Here is a 13,596-nt window from a genome sequence, read left to right on the forward strand (position 1 = left end):
ACATGTAGAGTAATTCAACCAAAAATAGGCCCAAGAAAAAAGCTAAGGACATCACTCTTCCTTTCCTTCTCTTCATTGGTTATGAGGTTCCTTTCCTAGTGATTCTGATGCTCCTTATTGCAGAATTTTCCTTGACAGAAATTATGTCCTTGAAATGAAGTCGAGTTGCCCTCTTTATAGTGGTTTTCCCATGTAAATTTTCTGACTTGAGTTGTGTGTGATCCAACATGTCCTTTGGTGAAGCTTCATAATTTCATTTAAGGCCGACTTGACGGATATTTTTGAGCTTGAACTTAAAGGATCTCTTTGACTCTTTCAGTCACCCACATATATTTGTAACATGACCAAGAAGGGTCTTCCATAAATAAAATTGACTCAATAGACTATTATGACTTGATGAAAAACCTAAAGGCTCACAATCGGAACCTTAACTAAAATAAAATTCCTCGATCATGAAACCCATGATTCAAGCATTACAAAGATAGATTTATTTTCTTCTTTACATCAATTAAAAGAAAATCATATTTAGAAATGTCATTATGAATATTGAACTTAGTTACACTTTTCAACACATTCTACACTGGATGTGGGGGTTTGTCCATTGGGGGGCTGGAGATCGATCCAATATCAAAATTGGATTAGACACAATCATGGGGAAGGTTAGAAATCATTCATTATCCTTTCATTGGTCCTAGAATATTCCCTCTATGCATGAGAGGGGGGGGGGGGAGAGAAGATAAAAATCATTTTTTGATCAAATGGTCATATACGAGGCTGATTTAGGATGGGGTTATGGAGGAAATGAAGCTTTCTTTCATTGGTAGTTATCAATCCTTGTTCATATGTATTCTATCATGGTTCACATCACATAAGAAGTATAGGTCCCTCCCATTATATATCATATGTATTATATGGCAAAGTAGGAATGCTAGCATTTTTATCACAAAATTGCAATTGTTATAGAAGCCATTATCAAGACAATTTTTTTTTCAATGAGATCGAGCCATTGATCAAGTCTAACAGAAATAAGAAATGAAAATTCATTGATATTTGTAAAGAATATCCAGTTGGGTTTTTTGATGGAGCTAACGATAGAGGGAAATGTGGATGTGGTGTAGTCACAATTACTAAACCTGATAATTTCTTCCACTTCTAGTGGGAGAGTGTAATGGGACGAAACAACAAATTGGAGATTACAACATTATGGGGAGTCCTTATCGTAATAAAATGGGTAAGGTTAGACAAAATTTAGGTATATGGAGATGCAAAAGGAATCATTGACTGGGTAAACAAGCATACTAATTTCAACCCCCGCATACTTGCAAATAGGATGATGAGGATTCAGAACCTAGTAAAGACTTTTAATCATATACATTTCAAACATATATATAGAGAACATAATTCGACAGTGGACCTCCTATCTAATAGAGGTATTTTTAAGGAAACAGGTAAAAAAACATTATCAGACTTCAAGCAAGGGTATCATGGTAAATGCAGGCAACATCGAATACTCTTAGGAGAAATTTTAACACAGACCAGATTTTGATGGAAGTTTATATATTTACGTAACGAAATCGTTCATTTATGAAAAAGTAATGGTTATAACCTAAAGATTGATGTTAAGAAAGACACTTTTGCAGAAAAGGAAAATAAAATGTATGGGCATATGAATGATAGGAAAAGTATGAAACGATAATATAATGAACGAAATATGAATTATGTACTATCCTTATATTTTAATACAAGGATAGCATTTTTTTATTTCTAAGAAAATGTAGGGTTCAAAACAAATGAAATAGTAAAAAAATACAATCGATGGAGACCTCAAAAAGTACTCCAACTATGTTATTGCCTATCGAAATTCAACGAAAGTGCCTCCATTTATCCTCTCACAAAGCACATCTCTGTTGTCGGCCTCCATTACCCTCAATCCCATTAGGGGTTATTGGTCTCCTTTACTCCGCTTCTTGAAGAACCCATCAGCAACGTAAAGACAAACTCCTAACCCTTTACCTTTTTTACTAGCACCTCATATTGAAAATTTTAAGACAAATTAAATTTTAAGACAAAATATTTCTTTTGTCTTAATTTTTTTCTTAAAATTACCCTCCATGTAGTAGTCTCGAATGCAACAAAAGACAAGTTGTATCTAATCGTATCAATAAAGATCGAAGGGACATAAGATTAGTTGATGTCTAGGATATCTTGTGAGGAAAAGTTGTCACATTCTTCAGTGTTGGCTTCCCCCCAAAAAACAAAGAGTCCAAAAAATCGTTGTCTTTATATAAGATAGCATATATTGTAAGTGAAACAACAACCTTGGTATAGGTGCGAGATAGTAGTAACATGCAAGTTGGCAGACTTAGGGCATATTGTCAGAGTCAATTTTGCAGTTGTTAGATAATGTTGTCTTAAATTGATATGTTTTTGTCTTAATTTTTAATTGTCTTAAATGAGTTTCATCTAAAGTGGCTATTGTCTTAAATATAAACTTTTGTGTTAAAATAATTTTGTCTTAAATTTTTTTTGCCTTAAAATATTTTTGTCTCAAATTGTTTTTGTCTTAAATATAAAGATTTGTCTTAAATATAAAGTTTCGTCTTAATATTTTTGTCTCAAACTATTTTTGTCTTAAATTTAAAGTTTTGTCTTAAATGTAAAGCTTTGTCTTAAATATATTTGTCTCAAACAATTTTTGTCTTAAATTTTATATTTAAGATAATTCAATTGATATTAACTTTTAATGTAAAATAAAAAAAATGAAGAGACTTTTTAAGACAAAAAATTTCTTTTGTATTAAAAAAATGTCTTAAAAGTTCCCTTGGAGTTAGTGATATCAAATGATAGGGATAGCCAGTGATTCACAATTTCACGTTGGTAATGACTAATCATATCAAATCACAGGGATTCATGCATAGACAGATGTCATGTGTGGGCCTTTCATGTATTTTTATTCCTCTCTTTTCCATTGAAGATTGGTGAAAAGCAAAGAAAGTGTTTTTTTCTTAGTCATAGTTATAAGTAAACACATTCAAAACATGGGAATGGCACTATTAACTCCAAAAAGGGTAAAATTCAATTCATGGTAGAGCAAAGGAAAGTGGGAAATTTCGACATTGAAAAATGAAATATGGTATGGAGAACCACAAGTAAACTTATACTATATACTCTCATAAGCCATCAAAATGCAACGAGAAATATAGTATGGAAAAAAGTTATTATACATTTAGTATATACGTCCATAAACCATCACAATTCATAGAGAAACCATTGAAAGGGGTCAATTCAGACATAAATATACTCTCACAAGCCATCAAAACACAAAGAGAGCTATAGTATGGAAAAACGTTATTATAAATTTAGTATATACATCCATAAACCATGAAAATGCATACAGAAACCATTGAGAGGGGTCAATTTAGACAATTTAATTTAGATAACTTTAAACTTTAGTTTACTTCTAAAATTTTAAATATTCTTGATATTACTTGGAATTTACATCAAAGAGTTGAGTGTAACTTAGAAAAAAAATTAAACAAAAGGGAGATACATAAAGATCACTTTATTTTTAATATCTTTGCCTTTTTTTATCATGGTTCCCATATAACAGTGAACATACCAGTCACAACAAACTTGAAAGTTGAAACTAATTGAAGTCATTGTCAAGGGCTATTAAAGCTTTTTTTTTAAGATATAATTGAAAACTAAGCTAAACCAGATCAAAAAATAAATTTTCTGGCTATGGAATTTTTAATGGTGTTAAAAAGACAATGCATTCATTTAATTTCTCCTCTAATACAGAGGAATAATAGGAGCAACCTTGTTCTATGCTTTTGTTTTTTAAACTTATGTTATCTTCATTTCTCACACCCCATATATAATTACTTCAAGCTTAGTTATAATATGAACAAATCTATTAAAATACAAATTCTCTCCTCTCTCCCTTCCCTCTGTTTTTGGTGGGCAGGGGTATATATTTTGAGGATCCAGGTATACAACGCATATGATCTGATTTAAGTGTATTAAGTTCTCTCATTAGCTTTTGTGTGGTAGTTGAAGGAATAAAATGATTTCCCATTATTCTAATTCAAGCATGTCATACTTTTTGAAGATGCAAAATTTTTATTCCTTGCCCAAACCAAGTGCCTTTTACATGTTTGTATTTCTGAAATAATCATTTCAATTAGTCACTCTCAGTTTTTCTATTTCCTTTTTCATTTTAGCTAACTTTTCTTAAGATTGGATATGCTATATTTTAGACTTGTTAAAATTCCTACTTTTATTTCTTTCCCAATTTTCCTTCTGGTGTAGTATATCATGCTTACTTTCTTGTTCTTTATATAGTTTCTCTTTTACTTACCCCTGTTACAGATCCATTTGGGCACATCAAATCCCAACATTCAGATCAGTGTTTTAGGGCTCATCAAACCCTAATTTCAGTTACTTCATGCCCTAAACAAGTAACCCCTTTGAATGCCTCCTTCCCAGATAGTTTCATGACTTGAAGACATCCAGAAATAGCCTGTAGAGGGACCATCGTAGGTAAGCCCTTGTAAAGGTGCAATGCAGAGAAGTTGATTCCACTACTAGGGTGCTATATAGAGCACTTAGGCTTCCTTTCACCTGCGCTGGGCAAGAATGAGCGAAATTCACATAGGGTTTGGGGAATATTCTTATCTTTTGGAATCATCTAGAAGGTTCCCTCACATATCAACTCCTATGAGCTCAAAAATGGATGAGGAATGAGTTAAGGTGCATCCTATCCTCTCATCCCTTTCTCCATGGAATTAATCCGAAGTATGGAAGGCCATTCAATGCCACCATTTATGACAAAACCTCCTTCATCTTCCTATAAATTGACCACTCATCTAAGTGATCAGGGGGTGGATTATGTTGAATTGTAAGGAGATAATGCTGCTATGAGATTTGGCTTTGAAGCAAGTATTGTAATGCTACAAGTTTTTCATGCTTTTGATGTGATGTGGATGGGATCCAAGCTAGAGGAATTGCTTTGAATCAGACACCAATGGCTGTAATTCCTTCTTCTATCTAATAAAGTGTTTGAACCTTTTCCCATATGTTTGTATTGTTTCATAATGCTTATATGTGTGAATTGTATCTGATTCCTTTAACTTATATTCAATAGATTGTGTGCTTTGATTGGTTATTTGTTTTCTGTTGTGTTTACAGGGTACTTCTCAAGCGTATCAAGTACAGAAAGGAGCAACAAGATCGATACAAGGGAGACAAGAGGAAAGCGGAACTACAAGTAGGCCTTCTGATCTTCTCATCTTATCTATTGCTTATAGGAAATGTCTAAAGCACTTTAAATTGTTGTTCTAGATACAACTACTTATCTAGGGAATTAGTATTTATCCGTAGATACCATATTCCTAAAAACAAGCCCACTTCATATGAGAGGGAATTCCCCAATTCATTTAACATTTTTAAAAATATCTTTGTTTTATAGCCAAAATGCTTGATTCTAATGTATTTCTCTTTGGTTCTAAATAATCATGGGATATGCATGCATTATGTTTTATATTAACAATATTCTACTTCATGGCCCATCTGTTACTTTCAATCAAGTGTAGATTGGACTCGTTACTTATGTCACGTGTTGCCAGGAGTTCCTTCGTATGAGAGTCGTGTCCTTGGGAAATTTTTGCCTTAGAGAATGTATTATTGCATCCCTTTTACCTCATTGATAATGATATGCCCGTCCATGACCTTTTGCTCCTATTTTTGTAGAAACTCATATCTGATTGCTAATAGTATATAAGAAATTAATGTATTCATAAGAATTTATTTGTGCCTAAGTTTTCATAAAAGGCCTCAGGAAAATATACAAATGGATTGAAATTTATAAAACAATCCTCTAGAGGAAAGGGGAAATTTGTTTGTTTTCACTTGACCCCTATCTTTTGTGATGAAAAATTTCACTGCGGTTTTTCAGCTAGCATTTTTTTACTATATTACTAATTGTAGTTAGCCAAACTATTAAAGACACTTCGTTATATGGATGGGGTTGTAATCTAATCTACAAATATTTGCTTAAAAATGATCTTTTGTTGGGAATTAGTTAATATATAGAAATTCAATGTAGAAAATTTCTTTATGTTTGAAATCATGTGACTAGAAACTTTCCCCAACCCCCATTTCCATACTGAAAATGTTTTTGATAGGAAATTGGAATGATATACGGTATACCCCATAAATGTTTTTGAGGGAATTTTCCAAAATAGGAATGTGTTGAAAATGTTTTAGGGAAATCTCCTATCAACAATGACATTCCTTTCAGTGTATTCCCTGAAGAGTTAAAAAGCTTGCAGGTTTCTGGGTTATAAACATTCTAGGACCCACTTATAAATCTAAAACTAAAAAAATATAATCTTCAAAAACTAAAATTGGCAACAACAACAAAAAAATCTAGGACATATTTAATGAAATGTTTAGGAAATATTATCATAATCTATTCTTATGATAGTATGTCCCCTCTTTATCAGTAGACTATTATGGGGCCCACTTATTGAATTTGTGACATATGGTGAAGATGAGTGGGAGTGCATTGTGGTGCCCTATTGCCCATTTGGTGATGTGATGAGTCTGGGTGGAAATATGATAGGAGAAGTAGGTAGTTATTTTTAATGCTTTGTTAATTCATTTTCTTGAATAAATGGCCATTTCTTGCATTTTAGGGGATATTTAAAAATTTCGATGTTGGCTTGATGAAAGGCTCACAATTAATGATCATGCTTGGTCGCTTGTCATAATGGTATTTTTTGTTTGGTGTGATTTGGTGCCTTTTGGGAAAATTTAATGATTTTCTATTAAGAAGGTTTAAGTAGCTAGGTTTTACGAAGTAGGTTTTACCTGCTAGTTGCACTTAAGCATGTTTTATAGAGTATATGTTAAACAACTACGTTTTTCAGCTAAAGAGAGAAGATTTTAGATGAAAAAACAGATTTCTGGAGGGGTTGAGGGTGAAAAAATTTACACTTTCATCCAAGGTAGGATGGAAATCCACTAAGTTGCCTATTGGATTGAGTAATCAACTTAATTCCTTGGGTGCATTCCATTGAGTAATTTTCCCTCAATCACTTTGGTCTATTCACATCAATAATTTTCTCAATCACTTGAGTCTATTCAGATATTTTTAGAAGGTATTTGGTTAGCATGTTAACTACATATTCTGGTCTCAACATTTCCCGGTCATTGAAAACAACTGGAGCCTTCACGATTATTTTATCTTGAACATGAAACCAATAATTTGTTTAACAATGTGTTTTGTTGGATTATAACAATCCAAAAGTTAAACTATTTCGTTTGGTGCCCATTGTACTTCATCTTTAAACGCGAATTAAATTACAAGGGCCCAATTTTAGGTGGCTTAATTGATGTCTTTCATTGCAATAATAACTTTTGATTTGATCTGCTAATGTAATAGCAGATTTAGTTCTTATTTATTCTATTATTTCTACTTTTTATAAGTATGATTTTTTCTCCAGGAAAAATCATAATTTCTATTCAAAGTGAAGAAAATGTACAATATTTGGGTGCTAAGAATTTTATAAGTATGTATTTTCTTACTTCAAGGCTCAAGATATTTACCTTTGCTTGTTGTTATTGAAATTTATTTGGAATGAAAGAACAAAAGAAAATTTTAGATGAGAACTTTACAATGGTATCAGAGCATAATCCTTCCAGCCTTGTGTGAATGATTGAAAATGGCTCATAGAATTTGACTTCTTGGTGATGAAGAAGAAGAGGTTGACAAGGTGGAAGATTTTACCAAAAAACTTACAAAACTAAAAGTTATTTCCAGGCAGGGCAACAATGAATGCCAACTTTTTTTTTAAAGATGCTCTGATTACAACCTTATCTTCAAACAACCATTTCTTTATTTTTGAGAGGAGTTTTCAACGGGAATAACATCATAATTGAAAAATGAATTATGATGTGATTTCCGCCAAAAACTCTCTAAAAAATATTGATATGGTTCACAAAAGCCTAAATTCAACCATTTCTTTACATAAAAACTAGAAAGGAGAATCACTTGATTTTGGGAACAAAATGTAGAGAAATGCATCTCGAGTAGGAATTTATTCCATAAGTTAAGTGTAAATGTGCAAGAAGTTATTTGAGACATTTTATACTGGGAATTTGCAAGAACTGGTTTGAGACATTTTATTAATGACCAATTAGGAAAAATGGAAAATAATTGTATCTTCTAATTTTGCATTAAACAGTAAGAAAAATGCGAGTATATTATTTTTTGAAGTGAAAAAGTGTTAGGAAACTCATGATTTTGATTATGATTTAATCTAATCCATAAATATCATGAATGATATTGGTAGCAACTAAGATTGAGGATATTAGTTGTTAGGATTGAAGATATTAGTCATTTTCTCTCTTAGCACAAATAGGATCATATAGAGTAGGTCAATAACACACATGAAAGACAACAAGAGAGATGGAAGAGAGAAAAGTGCATTTGCATAGAAGAAAGAGGAACATATTTCTAAGTGACCAAAAAGTACAAGAGGTAGTATAGGCCATAACATTGTTGTGGTAGTCCTTTCTTCTTTCACAATTTATACACACTCAGATGTGGTCTTACACACGCAAATTTGATTATACACTATTGTTTGAGGTGATTTAATTGAGTGTAAAATTGTTGGTTCAAAGCAGGGTGGAGAGGTGACATTGTAAGATTTGATCAAAGGAATGAAAAGTCGATTTGAAGGAGAAATTTTTCTATATGTGTTTCTATTTATTCCACTGTTCATTTTTTAAGATATTGTGTGATTCATGAAATGTTCAGAAATTTAATTTTCTACTCTTAAATCAAATTTGCTTTCAGTTATTGAGCATGAGAGCATTAGGATAAAATTCACATAGCCTTGAAAAAATTACATCGTATCATAGCTCTTTTTCTAGTTGAAATTCTCCAGCATTTATAGTGGTAAAGAAACTGTTAGAGAAATGGACCCGTAGTTAGATGGTTTCCATATTTCTTTGAAGGACTAATTTTTATATCTAGGAGCTTATGTATTGGATCTCAAAGATGGTGTTAGTTAGCTTCAAATTTGAGGATAGACTTGATGCTGCCTATTTTTTTTGTTATAGAAACTGAGGATTAATCTCTTATTAAAATACTAATATCCTTGATAGTGCGCCTTCACCTATAGATCTACAGTGGTTAGCAATGCACATGAGGGTGAAATTTAAGTCCATGTGGACAATCATGGACATCCTAAAGGATCATTTGATCCCTCTATATATGATAAGAAAACAATAAAGGACTCTATGCTCTAGTGGGCCTCTAGTAGAGTGAGAATATAAATAGGGAGGTGATATTTTGAAACAATCTTAGATCCACAGAGATGGACTAATCAGACTTAGTCAATAGTTGCCTTATGATGATAAGGTTGTAGATTTAAAGTGAGTGAAAATGGCACTAAATGGATTCCTAGCCTCATGGGAACCACTCATCAAAGGTGTTTGTGATGATGAGGACCTTCCTCACATTGAAAAGATGTAGGATGATTGTATCCAAGAGGAGACTTGGATAGTGTTGAAAGCAAGGAAAATTTTAAGAACCCCCCTAAATTTACATGTATAATAAATGGGCGAATCTCCATGGTACATAGGAAAAATGGAAGTCGATTTTATCAATAATATCATATGTATCTATAATTTTTTGGTGAATCTCTCACCAGGCATGGCGAATATTTTACTCAATTATAAAATCTTGTGTTTATTGAATACACAAATTAAATCATTTCATTTCATTAAAATATCTTTTGAAATAAAAATTACCGAAATTACATATTGATAACCTAGTGGGTGTAGGATAAAATTCACCTGTCCATTCACAGAAAGCATGAGAAAAAACCTAATACTATATATAAAACCAATAAAAATTCAAATTCATCACTTCTAGGGGCCTCGTAACCACCTTGCCAATACACAATTATGTCCCTGTTTGCAATTAGAAAAATTACCCAAATTACAATCTGTTTACTCCAACGTATGTTGGAAATTTATAGAAGGATGACTAGTGTAATCAATCCATTCCTTTTAGCCCTGGATTTGTTTATGTTTAAATAGAAGTATACAAATATACTTGTCCAATGTCTATGCTTTAACCATTCACCTTAAGATGTTTTTACAATATAATTTCCTAAGTCTATTTAATATCTTCATTATCATAAAAGCCAACCTATATCCATCTTAACTCCACATCTACCACTCTTAGGGGGATGAAATCTATTTATCCCTCTGAGCACTTGGTAGACCAGAATTAAGATGGATATAAGATGATAGAATTTCCCCTTTAAATAGTATATCCTCACATGAATACCATGGTATTACCATGGGTCAATACCATGGGTTATCATAAGCCTTAAAAATTACTATTAGTAATTTATAAAAATTAATAAAATTAATAATTGATTTTTATTTTATTTTTTATTTTAACGAAGCTAAAATGTTTAACATACATTAAATTACAACATCCATTTTTACTCTTGATCAGATCAAATATTTTTTCACTATATGCTAGTTTGCATATCACGATATTTGATACCTCTCGGGGGTTAGTAGATCCAGAGTAAAGATGGATCTATGTTGGTTTAAATTCCCCATTTAAATAGGCTACATTCCAGGTGAGTACCATGGGTCAATACCATGTGCCATTTTGGTGAATACCATGGGTCAATACCATGTGCCATTTTTATTTTTATTAATACTAATATAAGGGTTAATAATGTTTTTTTGCATGGTATTAATAACAATCTAGTCCATGGTATTTGTCCCATAGTATTTTTCCCATAGGTTTCACCTAAATATAACACATTTTTTTAGTGTTCGTAAATATAAGTTGACTTATGGAGTAAATATAAAAAAAATGTTTTATTTGTTTACTATACCTCTCGTTTATTTATATTTTTATTAATTTACCATACCTCTTTTACAAATATGGTATTTGGCCCATAGGATTCACTTAAATAAAACCTCTATCTTGAGCCTTCATAAATAGAACGAGGGTTATGGACTAAATATAAAAAGAGGTTTTATTTATTTGCCATGCATCTAGTTTATTTATATTTTTATTTATTTACCATACCTTTTGAGTAAGTATAAAAAGATGTTTTATTTATTCACCATACCTCCACTTTACTTATATTTTTATTTGTTTGCACCCTTGCATGTATATAAAGTGACTTATGGAGTAAATATAAAAAATGTTTTATTTATTTACCATACCTCTCATTTATTTATATTTTTATTAATTTATCATGCCTCTTTTATAAATATGGTATTTGGGCCTTTGGGCCATAGGATTCACTTAAATAAAACCTATTCTTGAAAATGGGCGAATGGATTCGCTTAAATAAAACCTATTCTTGAAAATGGGCTAATGGAAGGTTGTAACTCCTAATTTCAAGGGCTAAATTTACCTTTTTTACCCTCTCCCTTAAAATAAGGTGGGATATTTGAGGTGATTTATAAAAATGTACTATGATACAAAATATTCGCCCACTAAAAATTTAAAACCCCTTAATTTCGCCAAAGGGCGAACATTCGCCCCTAAAATTTTCTATGGTTGAAAGATGGCAAGAAGGAAATTAATGAGAACCTTGTTCTATTTTTTTAGACAGATAAGAGCAAAGGTAAACAATCTAGCAAGGGTAAGGGAAAAAGTGAGGAGTCAAACTCATAGATATGAAAGGACTTGAGTAGAAATAAGTGCTTCATTCCTCATAAGAATGGTTATTATGCATCACAATGTCTAGAATCTAGATTAGAATAAGGGTAAGTGGAAGCAACAACAAAAGTAGGTAGTAGCATCTAGAGAAACTTAGTTGGATAAGTTTGTTGCTGACTTTGAGAAGTATTTCTCGATGGTACATTTCCTTTCTATCAACACAATTATTAGGAATGTGTGGTATGTGAATATGAGACTTCTCATTATATGGAACCAGCCTAACAATTATTAGGCTATGCTATTTTTTCTTTGTTTAGGAGGGTTTTCTGGAATATTTTCTTGTCTAATTTGTCTAGAATCCAGCAAGAATTTTGTAGAATCACAAGTTTGAATTGTAAAATTTCCACAATCCGAGTGCCCTCTGGGTTTTTTAGCATGTTGAATCCATATATGTAGTCAAAAATCCATTTTAAACAACAAAAATTAAGACTTCGCCAATTATTTTTTTACTAGTTTCCGGCCAAAAACTCCAAAATGTAGCAATTTTAGACAATGCCAAATGATATTCACAAATAAGTAACCTGGCTCATGATATTCTGCACTTGTATCATATTGCATATAAAAGTAGGAGAAATCTCGCCTTTCATTTCAATGTACTCTGCAATTGTACCATATTGAAGATAATGGGTAACATCTCGCTTGCAATTTATATTTACTCATGAAAGGCTATTGTTAGCAATTTAATTCCAACCAAAATTTACTATTTTAGATAGTGTTTCATTTTTTACTTTATTGATGGGACTATTCCTTAAAAAACATTAATTTTGTTTTGTCTCTTTAACTTTCATGCTATAGTTTTTCTAATAGTTATGCATAAGATGACCATTGATGTTGATGATATTGAATAGCCTAAAGAACTTGAGCACTTCTTGACTGTTAACTTACTTTGTATTTCAGTTTGGGATTCATCAGTAGTTTCTATTTTATTCCTTAGGATGGGGATCCCATAAATCTAGCCTTTCATTTCCATGTACTCTACAGTTGTACCATATTGAAGATAATGTGTAACATCTTGCTTGCAATTTCTATTTACTCGTAAAAAAAATATTGTTAGTAATCTAAATCCAACCAAAAATGATTGTTTTTGTATAGTGTTCCATTTGTTTCTTTATTGATGGGAATGTTCCTTAAAAAACATTAATTTTGTTTGGTCTCTTTAACTTTGGTGATATAGTTTGTCCAATAGTTCTCCATAAGATGCCATTATTTTTTATGTTATTGAATAGCCTAAACTATCAGAGCACTTCTTTACTGTAAATTTACTTTGTATTTCAATTTGAGATTCATCAGTTGTTTCCCTTTTGCTTCTTAGGATGAGGATCCCAGACTTTAAAGATTTGGCCTTTTGAAAAACAACAAAGATGGAAGGAGCTATAACACACACTTGGCATACACACCACCAGAGTTTCTGAGGACAGGTATTCTTATTAGTTTTTAATGGATTATGATAACCTATGCTTACTTTTCACGTAGAGGAATCTTATCACATTTGACTGCCTTGAAAGGATTCAATTGAGGAATAAATCAATATTATGCAGGAGGATGCATATTCTAATAAACAAGTACTTCCACATATAATATTGAAAATAAATAAAATTTGAAAATACGATCTATGAATCCCATTGGGTTCTGTTGAAACTAGGATCCCATTGGTATTCTAAGCTCAACTTGAATGTCAATGGTCATGTTTTTCAGCTATGAACTTGCGTATGTTATCTAGCCACCTATTTTCTTAAAGAAAGAAGACCTGCTGAATTGTTTTCTTTTAAAACTAGAATCTTGTTGGTACTCTAATATGCACTTGTTATTGGTGGAGGCCATGA

The sequence above is a fragment of the Pinus tabuliformis genome, chromosome 6 (genome assembly GCF_031772625.1).
Source record: "Pinus tabuliformis cultivar Carrire ecotype Pingquan chromosome 6, CPIR1, whole genome shotgun sequence".
NCBI classification, from domain to species: Eukaryota; Viridiplantae; Streptophyta; class Pinopsida; order Pinales; family Pinaceae; genus Pinus; species Pinus tabuliformis.